This window comes from Lissotriton helveticus, chromosome 1_1 (assembly GCF_964261635.1).
Source record: "Lissotriton helveticus chromosome 1_1, aLisHel1.1, whole genome shotgun sequence".
NCBI lineage: Eukaryota > Metazoa > Chordata > Amphibia > Caudata > Salamandridae > Lissotriton > Lissotriton helveticus.
This window is the reverse complement of record NC_136057.1, coordinates 382,854,931-382,876,100: the sequence shown is the minus strand read 5'-3', so window position 1 is coordinate 382,876,100 and position 21,170 is coordinate 382,854,931. Positions and strand designations below refer to the sequence as shown.

At 45.1% G+C, this 21,170-nt stretch overlaps 1 long non-coding RNA gene across 1 annotated transcript in view; it reads right to left on the bottom strand.

The window, feature by feature from the left end:
- Window positions 1-1,011: 1,011 nt before the first annotated feature.
- Window positions 1,012-21,170, bottom strand: part of LOC144769620 (uncharacterized) — a 49,447-nt gene continuing 29,288 nt past the window's right edge. Inside the window, exon 2 of the long non-coding RNA XR_013598734.1 lies at window positions 1,012-3,604. This is a non-coding gene — a long non-coding RNA (uncharacterized LOC144769620). The remainder of the gene's footprint in view (window positions 3,605-21,170) is intronic.

Sequence of the window (21,170 nt, the reverse complement as noted above, 5' to 3'; positions counted from 1 at the left end):
GAAAGAGTCAAGAGAGGTATAGAAAGAAGCAAGTGAGGGCAGAAAGATCCATTAGAGGTGCAAAAAGAGGCAAGAGAGGTGCAGAAACAGGCAAGAGAAGTGCACAAAGAGTGAAGAGAATTGCGGAAGGTCGCAACAGAGATGTAGAAAGAAGCAAGAAAAGTGCAGAAAGAGTCAGGTGAGATGCAAAACAGGCAGAAAAGGTACAGACAGAGGGAGGACAAGTGCATAAAGAGACAACAATGGTGCAGAAAGAAGCAAACGAGGTACAGAAAGAGGCAACAGACGTGCAGAAAGTTGGTAGAGAACTGCAGAAAAAGGCAAGAAAAGTACAGAAAGAGGAACACGAGGTACAGAAAGAGACAACATGGGTACGGAAAGAGGCAAGAGAAGTGTAGAAAGAGGCAAGAGAGGCGCAGAAACAGGCAAGAGAAGTGGAAAGAGGCAAGAAAGTTGCTGAAAGAAGCAACAGAGGTGTAAAAAGAAACAGAAAAAGTACAGAAAGAGGCAAGTGAGACGCAAAAACAGGTAGGAAAGGTACAGAAAGAGGGAAGATGAGTGCAGAAAGAGACAACAGGGGTGTAGAAAGAAGCAAATGAGGTGCAGAAAGAGGCAACCGACATACAGAAAGAGGATAGAGAGGTGCATAAACAGGCAAGAAAAGTGCAGAAAGAGGTACATAAAGAGACAACAGGGGTGCAGAAAGAAGCAAGACAAGTGCAGAAAGAAGCACGGAAAGTGCAGAAAGAAGCAACAGGGTGCAAAAAGTGGAAGATAAGTGTTGAAAGTAGCAAGTAAGGTGCAGAAAGAAGCAATAGGTGTGCAGAAAGAGGGAAGAGAGGTGCAGTAACAGGCAAGAGAAGTGCACAGATGCAAGAGAATTGCTAAAATAAGCAACAGGGGTGTAGAAATGTCGTACAGGCCTCAGCCTGGCCCGCTAGTGCAAGGGGTTCGCCCTTCTGCGCACGAAGTCCTCAGACCCAGAGGAATAAGTTGGCACGGAAACTGGAATTGCAAAACATCGAATTTATTACACCTCATGAGGTGGTGCTAAAGTTCAGACAGTACCCTTCGGCACTATGAGAAGTAGCACAAAGGGCTACCGAACACATGGTTTATTTTTACCCACATAGGGGCTCAAAAGAAGGCGGTACAAGGCACAACAGCACATTTTATGTCCATACAAGGCAATATCGAGAAGCACAATCGATCAGTGGGAGGAGTTAACAATCGTGGGGTCTCGGCTAACACATTCCAATCTAGGGCTAACCATTAGCAGATGTGGACCCTAACGGTCAGCGGCAAAACACAGGGATGCTATTATTAGACTGTTGCCGGGCAGATTCAAAAGGCCATGAGCAGAAAGGTAGGACAATGCACATGGTCGACACAAGGCAATGTATGGCAGTCAAGATGGCTGCCGTAAATACAAAATGGATGCCGCCAAATGCCAAGATAACGGTTAAAACTCGATGTCTTTTAGCTAACGCTCAACTCAATCACCATTATAATACAACAGATGACCCTTTTAGCGTTAGCTAAAGACATAAGCTCTTTTAGGATAATCTGTGCATTCATCTCGTATATCTATGCACATTATATTGGTTACTTCCTTGTCCACTAATTGTTGCACTTTTACGGCATTTCGTCTGGACGGTATGCAGGCAGTTATGCACATAGAATATAGCATTGGACCACAGTGTATACATATGCAACAGGTGAAAATCAATGCAATTGCAATACATAGGATAGTCAATAGTTTCCAACCCCAAGCAGAGATAAGAGCCCAAAACCATCCCGCAAATGTCCAAGTACCATTCTTCTCATGAATATCAGAAGCTATTTTATGCAGTTTAAGAATTGCTTCATAAACAGAAGGTGAGTTATCAGGTATGTACACGCAACAACTACTTCCGATCACCTTACATGCTCCTCCTCTATCTGCTAACATAACATCCAAAACCATGCGGTTTTGAAGAGTTACAATTCTGGCAATTTGTAGCCCTTTAGTAATATTGCCAAGTGCTACAGCAGTTTCATTGGTGACAGCTTCCACTACTCTAGTTAAACGTCGTATTTTTCTGCTGTTTAAGGCAGCACCTACAAACGGGAACAAGCCTAAATTAAAATCAACATATTGCTGCAGACTAGTGTCCGTCCGATCAATATCATTGAGTCGAATTGTTCATTTATATCGATTCATGGAAATGTTTTGAAACAACTTAAAATCTTGGTGATAAGAAGCAGGTGCAAGAAAAACAGGCGGCAATAGGAAAGATACATAACACACACCGGACCACCCTATAGGTAATCTATGATAGCCATGACTTCCACATACTACATATGTGTTATGTGAAGCTAAAAATGTACTATCGTTTATTCCATCTAAATTTAATACAACAACGCATTCGCTGGTCCCCACTGGAATTCGTCCAGTACTTTGCACGCACAAGTTCGCTTTGGTTCGTGTTACAGTAATCACAGATTCATTGTTCGTGGTAGAGTCTCTCGTATGAGTGAAAACATAAGGCGTAGAAACATTGTCCAGTCGGTATTCTTCCCACTCCCATATAGTTCCATTCGCCTGTGGATAACCATGTTCATCTTGATAACACTCTTTAGTCAAGCGGAAAAGAAGTCCACCTACAGTAGGTTTCCTATTCGAAAAGAGAAGAGTGTACCAAGCTCGACAAGAACCATTATGCGAAAGAAGAAGTGGAATAAATGGCGTTCCACCTTTCTTCTGATGAGCTGGAAGCATACCACAAATCCAGCAATTCGTGGTATTCGTGGCATCGTGAGTGTGGGGCAACATTTGGACAAACGTATTGTTCAAGTAGGACTCCCGATGCTTATGCTCATGATATGGAAGAGTGAAATGCTGAGGCTCTTCCGGAATCGGAGTAGTAGGAACCATGAGAATTTTTCGGGCAGGGCTTGCTATCTCGATCAACCAGGTAGTTACTGCAATAACTAACAATACAACAAAAACACTCGACATTCCCAAAATCTTTTTCTTAGTAGCATTCATAGTCTCAGAAGTCTTCTTCAAACAAAAAACCAGAAAAAAATAAAAATAGTCAATGAGCTCTTTACCCTGGGCAGCCGTTGGTTTCTTCGCCACAGATCAAGACAGGTGTCACTACACTATGCAGGGCTGATCCCCCTCCCTTGTCATATCGGCACTCCGTTTACTACCCAGAGCAGTTGCTCAACCAGTCCCGCAACAAATAAAACTTCAACGCCTTTTCTTCGATCTCAAATTATAACGTGCTGCTCCAGAAGTTGTCTGGTCCGGGATGAACTCCGCAGATCCGTCAGGTGATACAGCAGGGCCTTTTTCCGTAGCTAGAATCTCTTGATGATCAGTCAGAACAGTAGGATCCACAAAGGTCGATGATACCTTGCGACAATGGATACTATGAACCCAATTGCGCCTGTTGGTCGTCCGGACTGCCGTTCTCGTCGCCAGGAGGACTTGCTCTGGGCAAAGCCACCTCGGCTCCAAACTGTTCGACCTCTCAAAGGATTTAATCATCACCAGATCTCCAGGACGGAGACCATGGCCCTCACCTTGGGATTTATCCGGGAGCGCTTCTCGAACCTGTTGATGAATAGAAACCAAGCTGTCAGTTAATTGTGCCACATAGTCATTCATTAAAACACAAGGTACATCATACACAGATCTTGGCTTCGGAACTCCCTAGATGCTCATCGGCCGCCCAAACACTACCTCGTACGGGGTAAGACCCGTTCAAGAGTGTGACACCGATCTAATGGATAGTAGTGCCAATGGCAGCGCATCTGGCCATGTAAACTTCGTGGAGGCTTGGATTTTCGCAATCTTGAGCTTGAGAGTACCATTATACCTTTCCACCAACCCTGCAGATTGTGGATGGAACACAGCATGACATTTTTGCTTAATGCCTAATCCCTTCAGGACATACTTAATAACTTCCCCAATGAAATGAGGTCCGTTATCACTCCATAAAAGTCTGCAGACACCGAACCTCGGGAAGAACTCCTTCAGTAGCACCTTAGCAGTTGTAATAGCTGTATTATCTTTCGTGGGGTATGCCTGAATCCATTTACTGAAAGCACAAACCACCACTAGGACATACTTCAAATTATTACACCGCTCAAGTTGAATGTAGTCCATTTGCAAGACTTCAAAAGGTGCAGTTGGTGTAACAAACCCTCCAGATGGAGCTCGCGTCCCCTTTCCAGGATTGTATTGCAAGCAAATCAAGCAAGATTGTACTACTCTCTTAGCTGTGTTGGCAATCTCAGGATGCTCCCAAACTTGCGTAAGCATTTTCGACATTGCAAGAGCTCCAACATGTGCCACACCATGTGCCATCTGAACCATGGGTTGCACGAAAGCTATAGGCAGCTTCCATCGATCCATTTGTTTTTTTCTCCAACAACCTTCATCATCTAACTCTCCTTCTTTAGACCATTGTTCACGTTCCTTATCAGAAGCTGTCTTCTGTATCTCTCGTACTTCCTGCCTAGCATCGTACCATCTTTCAGCTTGCGACTTCACCACATACATAGGAGTGGTATCTCTCTGCCTGGCAGTCTCACGTGCTATACGATCTACAAAAGCATTTCCTTGACCAATCTTGTCTGTGACTTTCTTATGTGCACTACACTTCACTATAGCAATTTTCTTTGGCAATGTCAATACAATCAGGAGATTGTGCACTAAATCTCCATGCATTATCAGCATTCCATGAGACGTAAGGAAGCCTCTTTCCTTCCAGAGTAGGCCAAAATCATGCGCTACTCCAAAAGCATAGCGGCTATCTGTGTAAACATTCACACACAAACCAGCACTGAGCTCACATGCTCGTGTCAGCGCTATCAACTCAGCTGCTTGAGCCGATCTCTGTGGTATGCGAGCTGTCTCCACTATCGTCTCAAGGGTGGTGATTGCATATGCGGCTGCGGTCGTACCATCTGGTAATTTCAAACAAAACCCATCAACCGACAATTCACCATCTACATCTGGAAGGGGCGTATCCTGTAAATCGATACGACCCTTTGTCTGTTCCTCAGTCAGAAAAATACAATTGTGCGTTTCTTGCGACTGAGGCTGAGTTACCGGATATGGCAACAGAGTAGCTGGGTTCAAAGTTGCACATCTCTTCAATGTAATGTGGGGGGCTAACAGTGTCAATTCATATCCTGTAAGACGAGCACTAGTCAAGTGCTGCGTCTTTGTCTGATTCAAAAGGGCATCAACAGCATGTGGTACTAACACTAACAACTTGTGTGACAAAACTATTCCCTCACTCTGTCGAATTGATACCGCTGTTGCTGCAACTGAACGAAAGCATCCAGGCAAGGCTCTAGCAACAGGGTCAAGAACTGCAGAGAAATATGCACACGGGCTCTGCTTATTGCCGTGTAACTGGACCAACACTGACAACGCACATCCATCTTTCTCGTGCACGTAAAGTGTGAAAATCTTCGTGTAATCTGGTGTGCCTAACACTGGTGCTGAACAAAGAGCTTGTCGTAACTGTCGAAAAGCATTCTCACATTCATCTGTCCATGGGAGGGGTATCTTTCGTCAAAAGTGCTAACAAAGGCTTAACAAACTGTCTACAAAAAGAAGTGAGACACAGAAATGCACGTACTCCTTTCTGTGTGGTGGAAACTGGCGTGTCTAAAATTGCTTGTATCCGATCTAATGTCAATGCACGTCCCTCCTTAGACAAAAGGTGACCTAAGTAGGTTACCTTTGGTCTACAATATTGCAGTTTCTTTCGAGAGACCTTATGATGATGTAAAGCAAGAAAAGAAAGCAAAGACAAAGTACATTTTTCGCACTGTTCTGGGGTGTCGGCTTCCAACAAGATGTCGTCGACATATTTTATGAGAGCCACACCTTCGACCAATACAAAAGAATCAAGTTCCCTTTTCAATGCTTGACTGTAAATACTCGGACTTTCAGTATAACCTTGGGGAACTCTACAGAATCAATACGATCGATTATTCAAAGTGAAGCCAAACAAATATCGGCTATCTGAATGAATAGGGATCGAGAAGAAAGCATTCTTCAAATCGATTACAGTAAATGTGGTAGCAGTCGGAGGGACTAAGGTAAGAAGTGTTGTAATGTCTGAAACCACAGGATATTGTGGTATCACAATCTTATTCACCTCCCTCAGATCAATAATGAACCTGTAAATTCGTGTGTCTGAATATTTCTTCAAAATCGGAAGAATCGGGCTGTTACAAACATTGTATGGGACCTCTTCAACAACCCCAACTTGTATCAAATCATGTACAATTCGTATGAGTGCTTCCTCTCCCTCCTGTGAAATGCGACATTGTGGCAGGCGAGGTAACACAGCTCCCTCCTTGACACTAATCTGGATCGGAGGAATAACCATCTGACCCACATCAGTGTCTGAGGTAGCCCATAAGGATGGAGGAAGTGACGCTAACGCAGCATCTTCTTTAATCAAACACACTCTGTCAGATTCGATATAGTTATCATTTAGAATGACACGCACCCCTTCAGGAAAACATCGTATCGTAGCTCTAAAATGTTTTAACATATCAAGGCCAAAAATATTATCTGGAGTTTTCGGGGAAGGAAAAACGGGCATGGAGCATCAAATTTATCAATAGAAAATGAAAGTGGTTGGGACAATGAGCTAAGGGAAGGTGTTCCATCGAACCCTATCGTAGTAATAGTTGTGCCAGACAGGGGAGCCCGCGGAACCAATTGTTTAGACAAAGCGCTACGTGTAGCTCCTGTATCGACCAGAAACCGATCAGTAGAGCCCAGAACATGTGCTGAAACATAGGGACCCGTCTGATCTACTGGGACTTCAACTGATTCCTTACCCCGTCCCAGGCAATCCTATGCATGAGCAGAATCATACGAACCAGAAGTGGTATAATCAGATACTTGACATTGGTGTCGCCGAACAAATGTGTTTTGCCTTTGTTGTGGACGGGAATTCATATCGGATCTGGCTCGATCATTCGTATTACCACGAGGCGCTGAGTAACCTGAGCCAGGCCCTCCTTGGCCCCGCTCCCGAGCCTCTCGCTGAGCTCGAAGCATCGGGCAATCTCGCACCCAATGACCAAACTGTTTGCAATATACACATTGATTCGGAGCTACGTTTCAACGACCAGAGGAAGTATTGGAAGCTGTTCGACCACTTCTTTCATAAGTCCTGTCAGAGCCCCTATCGTAACTTCTAGCAGGTGGACCATACACTTGGGCTAACATGACTTTCGTTTTTAACTCTTTCGACTTCTTGTCCTCTGTCCCCTTTGCCTCTGCCTCCTGGCGCTCATAATACTGACTTGATGATGTGGGTGGAGGATGCACAGGGTATTTTTTTAAGTCGTTTTTTGAAGGTTGGTTAGTTGTTAGGGGATGATTGGGTGCTACATACAGGTGGTGTGTCCGTCCAACACACGTCTATGATAACTGTCGCGGATGTGTCACCAAGCAGTTTGGTGGCATCCCTGTTATTTGTGCACACCTTCGGTGCTTGAAGAACCAAGCTACCACAAAGATAGATGTTTCCAAAATTTATTCACATTTACATCATTCTTCATGATGACTTTCAATATGCGTTTCAAACGAGAAACACCGACACAGACGCCGTTTGAAACGCCGAACACCTTTTCCCCGAATATCCAGTGTTACAGGATATACGAGCTCCCCGATGAAGGGTTCCCCACCCGAAATGCATAGGAGCTATTAAACGGAATGCATAATCTATTGATTGAACTCAACTAACTCATATTGAAAGTCATCATGAAGACAATGATGTAAATGTGAATAAATTTTGGAAACATCTATCTTTGTGGTAGCTTGGTTCTTCAAGCACCGAAGGTGTGCACAAATAACAGGGATGCTCATAATACTGAGCCATCGTCAACACAGAGGTCGGAGAGGACGCAGTCCAAGAACTTTCGCTAGCTTTTAATCGACTCGCTATACTGGGTAATAAATTCGAAACATATTTATCTACAAACAAATGTCTGCCTGTATCGTCAGTGAGAGACTGACCGCTAAAATCATGAAAGGCTTCCTCAAAACGAGTGAAGAAATCAGAAACTGATTCATCTGCTTTCTGTTTACACAATGCTAAAACAGTCCAATCAATCTTTTTAGGGGGGATAACCGTTTTCAGTTTAGTTAAAATGGCTGAAGGGAGATCTAATATTAGTCTATGTGGTTTTTGGGCAGGCTCCCTATCCGCATCTATGCGCTCTATCTCTTTCCATTCGGCCCCAAAAACAGTGCGATCATCAATTTTACGAACGGTCCTCCATATATCTGGGGGCAAAATGAGAACGAAAAAAAAATCTATATCACACAAGAATTTAAAGCACCCTCGACTTCTTCATAAAAGGCAGCAGGATTTTTACGCGGATCAGATAAAGCATTTTTAAGTGCCATTACATCTGCTCTATTCCAGGGAGTGTAAACCCAATTATAGATAAAATAGCCCTTCGCATCAACAGAATTTTTATCATCATTATCACCCGTTCCTTTAGGAGGAACATACAAAGGCGCGGCTTCCCGCATGGGTTTCATGACAACTGGTATCATCTTATCTGTCACGAAGATAGGACGTTGTGCCACTCCGGACGGATTAGTCTGTGGAACGGCGTCCGCAGCCTTTTTCTGCTCCTTCAGCTGTTTCACGAAATCGGGTGCCTGGGAAAAAACAAGAAGACCATCACGTATTTGTTTATGATCACTTGCAATATCGACAGGTTCTAAAACGTTGGAATATTTCCGAAACATTTCAACTGCTTCGTCAGCAAATGAGGCAGTGAAATACATTTGCTCTTTCTCTGTCCAATTCTGCATATTAGCAAGAAGATCGGCAGCAGAATGTGTGCTGCGCAATGCTTTACGAGCAACTTGTCTGATTTCAGCCGATCGCTCTGCAGACAGCAAAGATCGAGAGTCCCGCGTTTTCTGCTGTCCTGCATCGGAATCCTCATCACCCTCAGCCGGAGCAGACGGAGCAAGATACGGAGGTGGAGGTCGATCTAGTAACAAAAAATCATCTTGTGGTTTATTAAGGACAGGATAGAGAGGCTGCCGGACAGGATATTAGCCAGATATCTGTAACCTACGTTCTTTTTCCTCTCGTTCCTGTGTTTCTTTCGTTTCCTTTTTTCGTAACTCCAGCGCTTTCTCATACACAGTCTTTCGCTGTTCCTTCTCAATCAACGCTTGCTCACGCTTCTCCTGCTGTCGTACTTCTTTCTCCCACATTCGCAAACACTCAAACATGTCACGTCTAGACTTTCGCTCAAACAAACAGCGCTCCACATATTCAACCTTTCGCGCATCAAACGACCCATACAACGGCCAACGCAACTCAGGATCCTTTTTGGTATATTTGTGCCACAACGTGCTGTACATTATGGCAGAAAGACCAAACTTCACATACATATCTCGGTTAGGAGTCCCCTCGGGGGGAGCCGGCTGTGATTCCTCAAGTCGTAAACTGGCGCCACCAAACAAGCAGCACATCTTTCGAAGTGCGCGGCAAACAGGCATTGCTTCAAAGGTAGTGCAAAATATACACTATCATAGGTAAAGAGCGCTTAAGGTACTTTCTTAGTACGATGCGCTATACATAGAACAAGGCGGAGAAAACTCCGTGCATCACCTGCCTATATGAATTGCAACCCATATATTGCTACATAGGACCCAAACCAAACCTAAGTAGACAAGTCTATCCAAATACAAAATGCTCGGGTAAGCGTACCTAAAACTGCCTTACCAATACGGGAGCTTCAAAATGCCAAAACCTACAACAGGCGGTAAGCGCCGCAAGCGACTCTTACGAATCGTAGGCTGTCCAGGTTCCAACTGCCAAGTTTCAAATTCGACCAAACGGTCACTGCACAGCAAACCAGCAGAAGAGATCTCAGTCGAGGACCGGCGCCACCTGGATGGTCGGATCAGAAAGTAGGGAAGGAACACCTCGGATACCAAGACACGGGTCTTATCTGGTAGCGATCGCAGCCTCAGCGAAGTTCCGAACCTTCGTCACCACCAATCCTTCGGGCATCCGAGTCGCCGATGAGCCCCACGTGCCGCGCCAATTTGTCGTACAGGCCTTAGCCTGGCCCGCTAGTGCAAGGGGTTCGCCCTTCTGCGCACGAAGTCCTCAGACCCAGAGGAATAGGTTGCCATGGAAACTGGAATTGCAAAACATCGAATTTATTACACCTCATGAGGTGGTGCTAAAGTTCAGACAGTACCCTTCGGCACTATGAGAAGTAGCACAAAGGGCTACCGGACACGTGGTTTATTTATACCCACACAGGGGCTCAAAAGAAGGCGGTACAAGGCACAACAGCACATTTTATGTCCATACAAGGCAATATCGAGAAGCACAATCGATCAGTGGGAGGAGTTAACAATCGTGGGGTCTCGGCTAACACATTCCAATCTAGGGCTAACCATTAGCAGATGTGGACCCTAACGGTTAGCGGCAAAACACAGGGATGCTATTATTAGACTGTTGCCGGGCAGATTCAAAAGGCCATGAGCAGAAAGGTAGGACAACGCACATGGTCGACACGAGGCAATGTATGGCAGTCAAGATGGCTGCCGTAAATACAAAATGGATGCCGCCAAATGTCAAGATAACGGTTAAAACTCGATGTCTTTTAGCTAACGCTCAACTCAATCGCCATTATAATACAACAGAAAGAAGCAAGAAAAGTACAGAGAGAGGCAAGTGAGATGCAAAAACAGGCAGGAAGGGTACCGAAAGAGGGAATACGAGTGCAGAAATAGAAACAGGGGTGCAGAAAGTAGCACATGAGGTGCAGAAAGAGGCAACATATGTGCAGAAAGTGGGAAGAGAGGTGCAGAAAAAGGCAAGAAATGTGCATCAAGAGGCAAAAGAGGTACATAAAGAGACAACAGGGGTGTAGAAAGAAGCAAGACAGGTGCAGAAAGAAGCATGGAAAGTGTAGAAAGAAGCAACAGGGTACAGAAAGAGAAGTGTGGAAAGTAGCAAGTTAGGTGAAGAAAGAGGCAACTGGTGTTCAGAAAGAGGGAAGAGAGGTGCTGAAACAGGCAAGAGAAATGCACGAAGAGGCAAGTGATTGCTGAAAGAAGCAATAGAGGTGTAGAAAGAAGCAAGAAAAGTTCAGAAAGAGGCAAGTGAGATGCAAAAACAGTTGGGAAGATTACAGAAAGAGGGAAGACGGGTACAGAAATAGAAACAGGGGTGCAGAAAGAAGCTAATGAGGTACAGAAAGAGGCAACAGACGTGCAGAAACAGGGACGAGAGGTGCAGAAAAAGGCACGAAAAGTGCTAAAAGAGGTACAGAAAGAGGCAAAAAGAGGTGTAGAAAGAAGCAAGAAAGAGATACAGAAAGAGATAACAGGAGTACATAAAGAGGCAAGAGAAGTGTAGAAAAAATCAAGTGAGTTGGAGAAAGATCAAACAGAGGTGCAAAAAGAGGCAAGAGAGGTGCAGAACAGGCAAGAGAAGTGCACATAGAGGCAAGAGAAATGCTGAAAGAAGCAACAGAGGTGTAGAAAGAGGCAAGTGTGATGCAAAAACAGGCAGGAAAGGTACAGAAAGAGGGAAAATGAGTGCAGAAAGAGACAACAGGGGTATAGAAAGAAGCAAATGAGGTGCAGAAAGAGGCTACCCACAAGTAGAAAGAGCGTAGAGAGGTGCAGAAAAAGGCAAGAAAAGTGCAGAAAGGGGTACATAAAGAGACAACGGGGTGCAGAAAGAAGCAAGACAGGTGCAGAAAGAAGCATGGAAAGTACAGAAAGAAGCAACAGAGGTGCAGAAAGAGGAAGAGAAGTGTGGAAAGTAGCAAGTAAGGTGCAGAAAGAGATTAACAGAGGTGCAAAAAGAGGCAAGAGAGGTGCAGAAACAGGCAACAGAAGTGCACAAAGAGGCAAGAGAAATGCTGAAAGAAGCAACAGATGTGGAAAGAAGCAAGACAAGTGCAGAATGAGGCAAGTGAGATGAAAAAACAGGCAGGAAGGGTACAGAAAGAGGGAAAATGAGTGCAGAAAGAGACAACAGACGTGCAGAAAGAAGCAAATGAGGTGCAGAAAGAGGGAAGTGAGGTGCAGAAAGTACAAGAGATTTGCAGAATGAGGTCAAGAGACGTGCAGCAACAGAAAGAAACGTGCACAAAGAAGCAACAGAGATGCAAAAAAAGGCAAAAGAGGTGCAGAGGGAAGCAAGAGTGGCTTGCACACAAACAGTAAAATGTAATACCCACATTCAGCAATAAGTAATAGGTGAACATTCAAGTTTGCAAAGGGCCTTCCACCACGCTGTAACACTTGTCGCTGCATTTCTGGTAACGTTTGACCCGTTTCAGCTAGAAATAAGGCTTTTATTGTTCAAATCTGCAGATTAGGGTGCAGATGATGAATTATGTGGCTAATGCAGGGAATGTATAATTGTGCGAAAGTTGGTGCAGCCAAACAGTCATAATTCCAGTGGCCCTGCTCATACCTCTGACTAGGTCCACAAGTGCTCCTCAGTGATTTCATCTTTTTTTGTCCCACTCAGTTCATAATTGAGCATCTATGGAAATGAGCAAGACTAAACCTGAGGTTACTGCTCCACAACACAAACTACCATACCACATAATTACTCTCCATAACACATAATGCCACTCTACATAATTGCTATGCACTAAATACCACATACTTTCAATCCACAGAATTTCACTGCACAAAACGTACATCCACTCCACTCCAAAAAACATTAGTAAAAAACTTTTGCATTTACAACGCCAATAGCTCTAATTCTCACAAATGCGAAACCTATTACATTTCAAACACTTTTTTAACCAGTAGTCGCTTTTGCAAAGTGGTGGAAAAAGGGTGCTGTGCCTCCGACCAGCGCTCAGGAATTCCAGTGCGTAGGGCTTACAGGATGTACCAGTAGGGTTTCTTGGCCTCCAAGTCCCTCGAGAGTAAATTGGACTTCATCGCCCATCCCGCAATCTGCCAGGAGGTGCGTTTGCAGAATGGTTGAGAAAGGGGAACCTGGCCTCCGAAGACGTCTTAACAATCCCACTGTGTGGGACTTACTGGAGGTAACAAGAGGGGCAGTTGGCCTCAAGGACATCCTTGAGGACTAACTTCCCCTCCTATTACCACCAGTAAGTCCCACAGAGCAGCATTGCTAAGTTCGAAGAGCAGGCCACGCCACCTCTTGCCACCACTCTACAAACGAGCTCCCTGGCGCGCTCTTGGATGGGGATTGAAGTCCCCTTAGCTGCTGGGGGCCCTTTAGGGGCCAATTAGCCTATCTCTTACCTCCAGTAAGCCCCACACAGTAGAATTGCTGAGAGGTGGACAAAGGCCACACCCCTTTCTCCACCATTCTGCCAAATCACCCTATGGCGCGTTCTATGTTGGGGGATTAAGTCCCCTTGAATACTGAGGGTCCCTGGGGATCAACTAGCCAACCAGGTACCTTCAGTAAGCACCACACAGCTGGATTGCAGAGAGATGGTCCAAGGCCACGCTCCCTTTTTACACCAAGCTGCAAATGTTGCTTCTGATGCACTGCTGCTCGGAGGATGAAGTCCTCTTGTGTCCTGACATCCTCAGGACACAAGAGACCGTCATCGCCCCACCAGCAGTGCACCAAAAGCCGCGTTTGCAGAGTGGTGTAAAAAGCGGCGTGACCTTGGACCACCTCTCTGCAAAGCAGCTCTGTGGCGCTTACTGGAGGTACCTAGTAGACTAGTTGGCCCCCAGGGACCCTCAGTATTGAAGGGGACTTATCTCCTAATTTACAACGCACCAGGGGGTGGTTTACACACTTGTTATATCAGGCCCCACCCCCTCCCTGCACCACACTGCAAACATGCCCCCTGGCTCATTGTAAGTTGGGGGATTAAGTCCCCTTGAATCCTGAGGGTCTCTGGGGGCCAACTAGCCCACCAAGTACCTCCAGTAAGTACCGCAGAGCTGCATTGCAGAGAGGTGTTCCGAGGCTACTCCCCTTTATACACCACGCTGTAAACACGGCTCCTGGCGCACTGATGCTCGAAGGATGAAGTCCACTTGTGTCCTGACGACCTCAGGACACAAGAGGACATCATCGCCCCACCAGCAGTGCACCATGAACCGCATTTGCAGAGTGGTGTATAAAGGGGAGCAGCCTCGGAACACCTCTCTGCAATGCAGCTCTGTGGTACTTACTGTAAGGATAGAACCAACCGTCCTGGTAGACCTATTGTATCTTCTAAGGATGCACATCTAGAAAACACATCTCAATATGCATTGCTAGAATTGAGGGGATTGAATGGGACAGTCAATATATTCTCATGACTTTGAATGTATATTCGCTCAGTACCAGCATACAACACCCAGGGGTAAATCATTCATTCAACCATTTTCTCAGAGCAAGACTTTTACATTACATGCCACAAACTAATATGATCTTAGAAATGATGGAATATTGCTTATGTTCATTGGGTGTTATTTACAGACATCTTAGGGGCACTGTGATAGGCACTTGATTTGCCTTCAGCTGTGTGAACCTTTTCATGAGCTGTTGAAAGAAGCAAATATCCACTGCGCACAACACTGCCAGTAGTATGCAACATTAGGTTCTCTTGTTCCACTTTATTGATGACATTTTCAAAATTGGAAAGGCTCAGAAAATTCAGAATTTGAATTTGTTGAAAAGCTGAAGAATAAGATCAATTTGTTTTTCACATGTGCCATCAGTAAATAGTGGATGTACTTAGTGAGTTGAAAGATGGTAAATTAGCTACTAGCTTGTTTAGGAAACCCACAGCAGGTAATAGCCTTCTCCATGCCCACAGCAGTCACCCGGAAACTCTGAAAAGCAGTATCTCTTACGGAGAGATGCTAAGGGTTAACAGGAATTTTAACTTGGAGGGAGCTTATCTATGTGAACAAGAGAGTATGCTGTAGAGATTTATGGATACAGGATATCCCAAATGGGTGCTTGATAGAGCTATAGCCAGGGTCAATCACTCAATCAATCAGGGGTTTGTAAGCGCACTACTCACCCGTGAGTATCTCAAGGCGCTGAGGGGGAAGGGGATCAGCAGGTCTGTCAGCCGAAGAGCCATGTCTTGAGAGTCCTCCTGAAGGTGAGCTGGAAAAACATGGCTGCCATAGAATTCTGACCCAGTATGGATCCTAATATGGAAGGTGACAGTTCTGCGAGACTTGCAACAGTAGCTCTAGGAAAGTTATTTGTAAGTACTGGAATGTTCTGTCAAATGACTGACAATTGGGTTGTAGTGATGGATAAACCTAGCTTCCCATATAGGAGAAGTCGATCTTTGTGGGACATACTAACCCAGAGAGACATCACACAGGAGCCTGATACAGAGATGAGTAGTCTTACAGGCTTATATTCAAATGGTAAAAATTCAGGTAAATGTGGTAAATACTCAGCAGGCCTGAGTATGAAATTCCGAATGGGCATGGCACTAAGAAAATTGCACAGCTTCTCATGGGCACATCTAGTTTTGTGGTGTATGTATTAGTATGTCCCGGTAATAAGAGATACATTAGCAGCACAATAGATCCTGCTACAAAATGATTCTTGAACATATGCATGCTCTAGCTAATGGGGATCTACATTACTGTATGCTTGCAAATGTAAAAGAAAACCTTTACAGTAACAAGAATAAATTTACATACTCTGCCAACAAAGAAGTTCCCTGGTTCACCAGCGGAAGAAAAAGTGTGTTGCGCTCAGGCAAAAAAAAATCCAGGAATATCTTAGACCTAGAGACGAAAGGTCTACTGGAGTTGGACACTGAAGAAGACTAGAGGGTTCAATTAGGAGATATTTGAAGCTCATTTTATGTATTGTTTGGAATTTCTTTCCCTCTAACCCATTCTAATTTTAACTAACAAAGAGAGGTAGAATGGAGCAAGTGAGGTGCAGAAAGAGCCAACAGAGGCGCAAAAAGAGGCAAGAGAGGTGCAGAATGAAGCATGGAAAGTGCAGAATGAAGCAGCAGCGGTGCAGAAAGAGACAAAAGAAGTGCAGAAACAGGCAAGAGAAGTGCACAAAGAGGCAAGAGAATTGCTGAATGAAGCAACAGAGGTGTAGAAAGAAGCAAGAAAAGTGCAGAAAGAGGCAAATGAGATGCATGCAAAAACAGGCATGAAAGGTATAAAAAGAGATAAGACGAGTGTCGAAAAAGACAACAGGGGTGCAGAAAGAAGCAAATGAGGTACAGACAGAAGCAACATACGTGTAGATAGTGGGAAGAGAGGTGCAGAAAAAGTCATGAAAAATGCAGAAAGAGGCAAAAGAGGTACGTGCAGAGACAACAGGGGTGCAGAAAGCAGCAAGACAGGTACAGAAAGAAGCATGGAAAGTGCAGGATAAAGCAACATGGGTGCAGAAAGAAGCAAGAGAAGTATAGAAAGGAGCAAGTGAGGGGTAGAAAGAGGTAACATTTGTGCAGAAAGTGGGTAGAGAACTGCAGGAAAAGGCAAGAAAAATACAGAAAGAGGCCAAAGAAGTACATAAAGAGACACAGCGGTTCAGAAAGAGGCACGAGAAGTGTAGAAAGGAGCAAGTGAGGTGCAGAAAGAGCCAACACGGGTGCAGAAAAAGGCAAGAGAGGTGCAGAAAGAGGCAAAAGAGGTACATAAAGAGACAACAGGGGTGCAGAAAGAGGCAAGAGAGGTGTAGAAAGGAGCAAGTGAGGGCAGAAAGAGCCAATAGACGTGCAAAAACAGGCAAGAGAGGCGCAGAAACAGGCAAGAGAAGTGCACAAAGAGGCAATAGAATTGCTGAAAGAAACAACAGAGGTGTAGAAAGAAGCAAGAAAAGTGCAGAGAAAGTGAGATGCAAAAACAGGCAGGAAATGTACAGAAAGAGGGAAGACGAGTGCATAAAGAGACAACAGGGGTGCGGAAAGAAGCAAATGAGGTGCAAGAAAGAGGCAACATACATGCAGAAGAGAGGTGCGGAAAAAGCCAAGAAAAGTGCAGAAAGAGGCAAAAGAGGTACTTAAAGAGACAACAGGTGTGCTAAAAGAAACAAGACAGGTGCAGAATGAAGCATGGAAAGTCTAGAATGAAGCAGCAGGGGAGCAAAAAGAGGCAAGAGAGGCGCAGAAACAGGCAAGACAAGTGCAGAGAGGCAAGAGAGTTGCTGAAAGAAGCAACAGATATGTAGAAAGAAGCAGGAAAAGTGCAGAAAGAGGCAAGTGAGATGCAAACACAGGCAGGAAAGGTACAGAAAGAGGGAAGATGAGTGCAGAAAGAGACAACAGGGGTATAGAAAGAAGCAAATGAGGTGCAGAAAGAAGCAAGGACATGCAGAAAGAAGATAGAGAGGTGCAATAAAAGGCAAGAAAAGTGCAGAAAGAGGTACATAAAGAGACAACAGGGATGCAGAAAGAATCAAGACAGGTGCAGACGGAAGCATGGAAAGTGCAGAAAGAAGCAACAGGGGTGCAGAAAGAGGATGAGAAGTGTGGAAAGTAGCAAGTAAGGTGCAGAAGGAGATTAACAGAGATGCAAAAAGAGGCAAGAGAGGTGCAGAAACAGGCAAGAGAAGTGCACAAAGAGGCAAGAGAAATGCTGAAAGAAGCAACAGAGGTGTAGAAAGAAGCAATAAAAGTGCAGAAAGAGGCAAGTGAGATGCAAAAACAGGCAGGAAGGGTACAGAAAGAGGGAAAATGAGTACAGAAAGAGACAACAGACGTGCAGAAAGAAGCAAATGAGGTGCAGAAATAGGCAACATACATGCAAAAAGAGGGAAGTAACGGGCAGAAAGTACAAGAGATTTGCCGAATGAGGTCAAGAGATGTGCAGCAAAAGAAAGAAACGTGCACAAAGAAGCAACAGAGATGCAAAAAAAGACAAGAGAGGTGCGGAGGGAATCAAGAGTGGCTTGCACACAATCAGTACCAATTTAATACCCACATTTAGCAATAAGTAACAGGTGAACATTCTAGGTTTGCAAAGGGCCTTCCACCATGCTGTAACACTTGTCGCTGCATTCCTGGTAACGTTTTACCCATTTCATCTAGAAATAAGGCTTTTATTGTTCAAATCTGCAGATTAGGTTGCAGATGATGAATTATGTGGCTAATGCAGGAAATGTATAATTGTGCGAAAGTCGGTGCAGCCAGTCATAATTCCAGTGGCCCTCCTCATACCTCTGACTAGGTCCACAAGTGCTCCTCAGTGATTTCATCTTTTTTTGTCTCACTGAGTTCATATTTGAGCATCTATGGAAATGAGGAAGACTAAACCTGAGGTTACTGCTCCACAACACAAACTACCATACCACAGAATTACTCTCCATAACACATAATGCCACTCTACATAATTCCCATACACTAAATACCACATACTTTCTATCCACATAATTTCACTGCACACAACGTACATCCACTCGACTACAAAATAAATTAGTCAAAAACTTTTGCATTTACAGTGCCAATAGCTCTAATTATCACAAATGCGAAACCTATTACATTGCAAACACTTTTTTAACTAATAGTCGCGTTTGCAGAGTGGTGGAGAAAGGGTGCTGTGCCTCCGACCAGCGCTCAGGAATTCCAGTGCATAGGGCTAACAGGAGGTACCAGTAGGGCTTCTTGCCCCCCAAAGTCCCTCTGGAGTACATTGGACTTCATCCCCCATCCCGCAGTCTGCCAGGAGGTGCGTTTGCAGAATGGTGGAGAAAGGGGAACCTGGCCTCCGAAGACGCCTTAGCAATCCCGCTGTGTGGAACTTACTGGAGGTAACAAGAGGGGTAGTAGGCCCCAAGGACATCCTTGAGGGCCAACTACCCCTCCTATTACCACCAGTAAGTCCCACAGAGCAGCATTGCTAAGTTCGAAGAGCAGGCCACGCCACCTCTTCCCACCACTCTACAAACGAGCTCCCTGGCGCGCACTTGGATGGGAATTGAATTCCCCTTTGCTGCTGGGGGTCCTTTAGGGACCAATTAGCCTATCGCTTACCTCCAGTAGGCCCCACACAGTAGGATTGCTGAGAGGTGGACAAAGGCCACGCCCCTTTCTCCACCACTCTGCCAACACCCCCCCGGCGCGTTCTATGTTGGGGGATTAAGTCCCCTTGAATACTGAGGGTCCCTGGGGACCAACTAGCCACCCAGGTACCTCCAGTAAGCACCACACAGCTGGATTGCAGAGAGGTGGTCCGAGGCCACGCTCACTTTTTACACCAAGGTGCAAATGTTGCTTCTGGTGCACTGCTGCTCGGAGGATGAACTCCTCTTGTGTCCTGACTTCCTCAGGACACAGGAGGACATCATCGCCCCACCAGCAGTGCACCAGAAGCTGCGTTTGCAGAGTGATGTAAAAAGCGGCTTGACCTTGGACCACCTCTCTGCAACGCAGCTCTGTGGCGCTTACTGGAGGTACCTAGTAGACTAGTTGGCCCCAGGAACCCTCAGTATTGAAGGGGACTTAATCCCCTAATTTACAAAGCAAAAGGGGGTGGTTTGCACACTTGTTATATCAGGCCCTGCCCCCTCCCTGCACCAGAGTGCAAACACGCCCCAGGCTCATTGTAAGTTGGGAGATTAAGTCCCCTTGAATCCTGAGGGTCTCTGGGGGCCAACTAGCCCACCAGGTACCTCCAGTAAGTACCACAGAGCTGCATCGCAGAGAGGCTACTCCCCTTTATACACCATGTGCCCCCCCACAAATCATCAATACCCTGCTCCCTTGTCTTGTTGTTCAACCTCTTTTTCACAGTTTTCTTGTCTGGCTGCCAACACTTCCTGGTTTGGAGTGTTGGCAGTTAATTAGAACAAAGCTTTCACTCTGGAGGGTTTGCGAATCCTCCTCGGTGCTCAGATATATACATTTTCTCTTTCTTCAATTTCTCAGCAAATACTGAATGGATTTACAACATTTCACAAAAGGACTCTTTCTGAACCAAGGGCTACCTTTTTGCCAAATTTGGTGTAATTCCGTTCAGCAGTTCGGGCTGTAGCTTTGGCTAAAGTTTCCTATGGAGTTAACAAGGGAAAACGTGTTTTGGTACGCCCCTTCTTTCTTCGCCCCTGCTTGACAAATCACCCCAAATCTTTATTGACAGGAGCTGACCGTAGCGCCCCACTATTTTTGAAAAGTTTGCGAACATTCATCAAACAATGCCAAAGTTCTTGGGAAAACAAAAAAACACATTTTGAATAGAAATGCGGTCCTAACTATACCTACCTACTGGTGACCGCCAGTAGGTGATATATATATATATATGCGTAGAGCTCAACCCAGATCGCCAAACCCCCTATTCAAGAGGCATTACGAGGACCAGAAAAGAGGAGATGACCACAATATGCAAGTGAGCAGTACTGTCTTTATTTAAAAAGAGCGCCCTGCCAGCATGACGTTTCGGCCTGCCCAGAGGCCTTGATATTTATATATATATCTATATCTACTGAAAAAACCATAGGTTTCAGGGGAGTTATAGTTAGTTGGACATTTCACTCGTACAAAACCATTGAAATTCCCCCGTTATAGTTAGTTCAGCTAACTATAACTCGCGCGCCACCAATGCACTGCTGATGACATCACATATTACATCACTCATGACATGATCAGTGACATCACTCATGACATCACTGATGGCATCTCAAATGACATCACTGATAACATTATGTTATGTTATATGTTATGTTATATGCGGTTTTGAAGCGGCTCAATTACTACAGGAGTATCCTGGCGCGAGGTAGGAAATGCTAGAGGCCTGAATATAAGAGAAGACAGAACTTAGAATGCAAGTTTAAACAGATAGGTTTTAAGTGCTTTCTTAAAAAGAATATAATTCGGGTTGGACCGGAGGGTCAAAGGCAGAGAGTTCCAGGCAATAGCCGCTTTGACAGAAATGGACTGGCCGCCAAAGCGGGAGCATTGGAACCGTGGAACCGCCAGTAGGTATTGGATAGCGGAGCACAAGGGCCGATTGGGAAGATAGAAGGCGATGCGTTTCCTCAGATATAAAGGGCCCTGACCGTAGATGGCTTTGTGAGCAAAGGAAAGTGTCTTGAAGATAATACGCTGCGAAACTGGAAGCCAGTTCAGGCTGCACAAATGGTGCCGGACGCTAGTTCGCCTGGAGATGTTAAACAGGAGCCTGACTGTCGCATTTTGGATTATCCGAA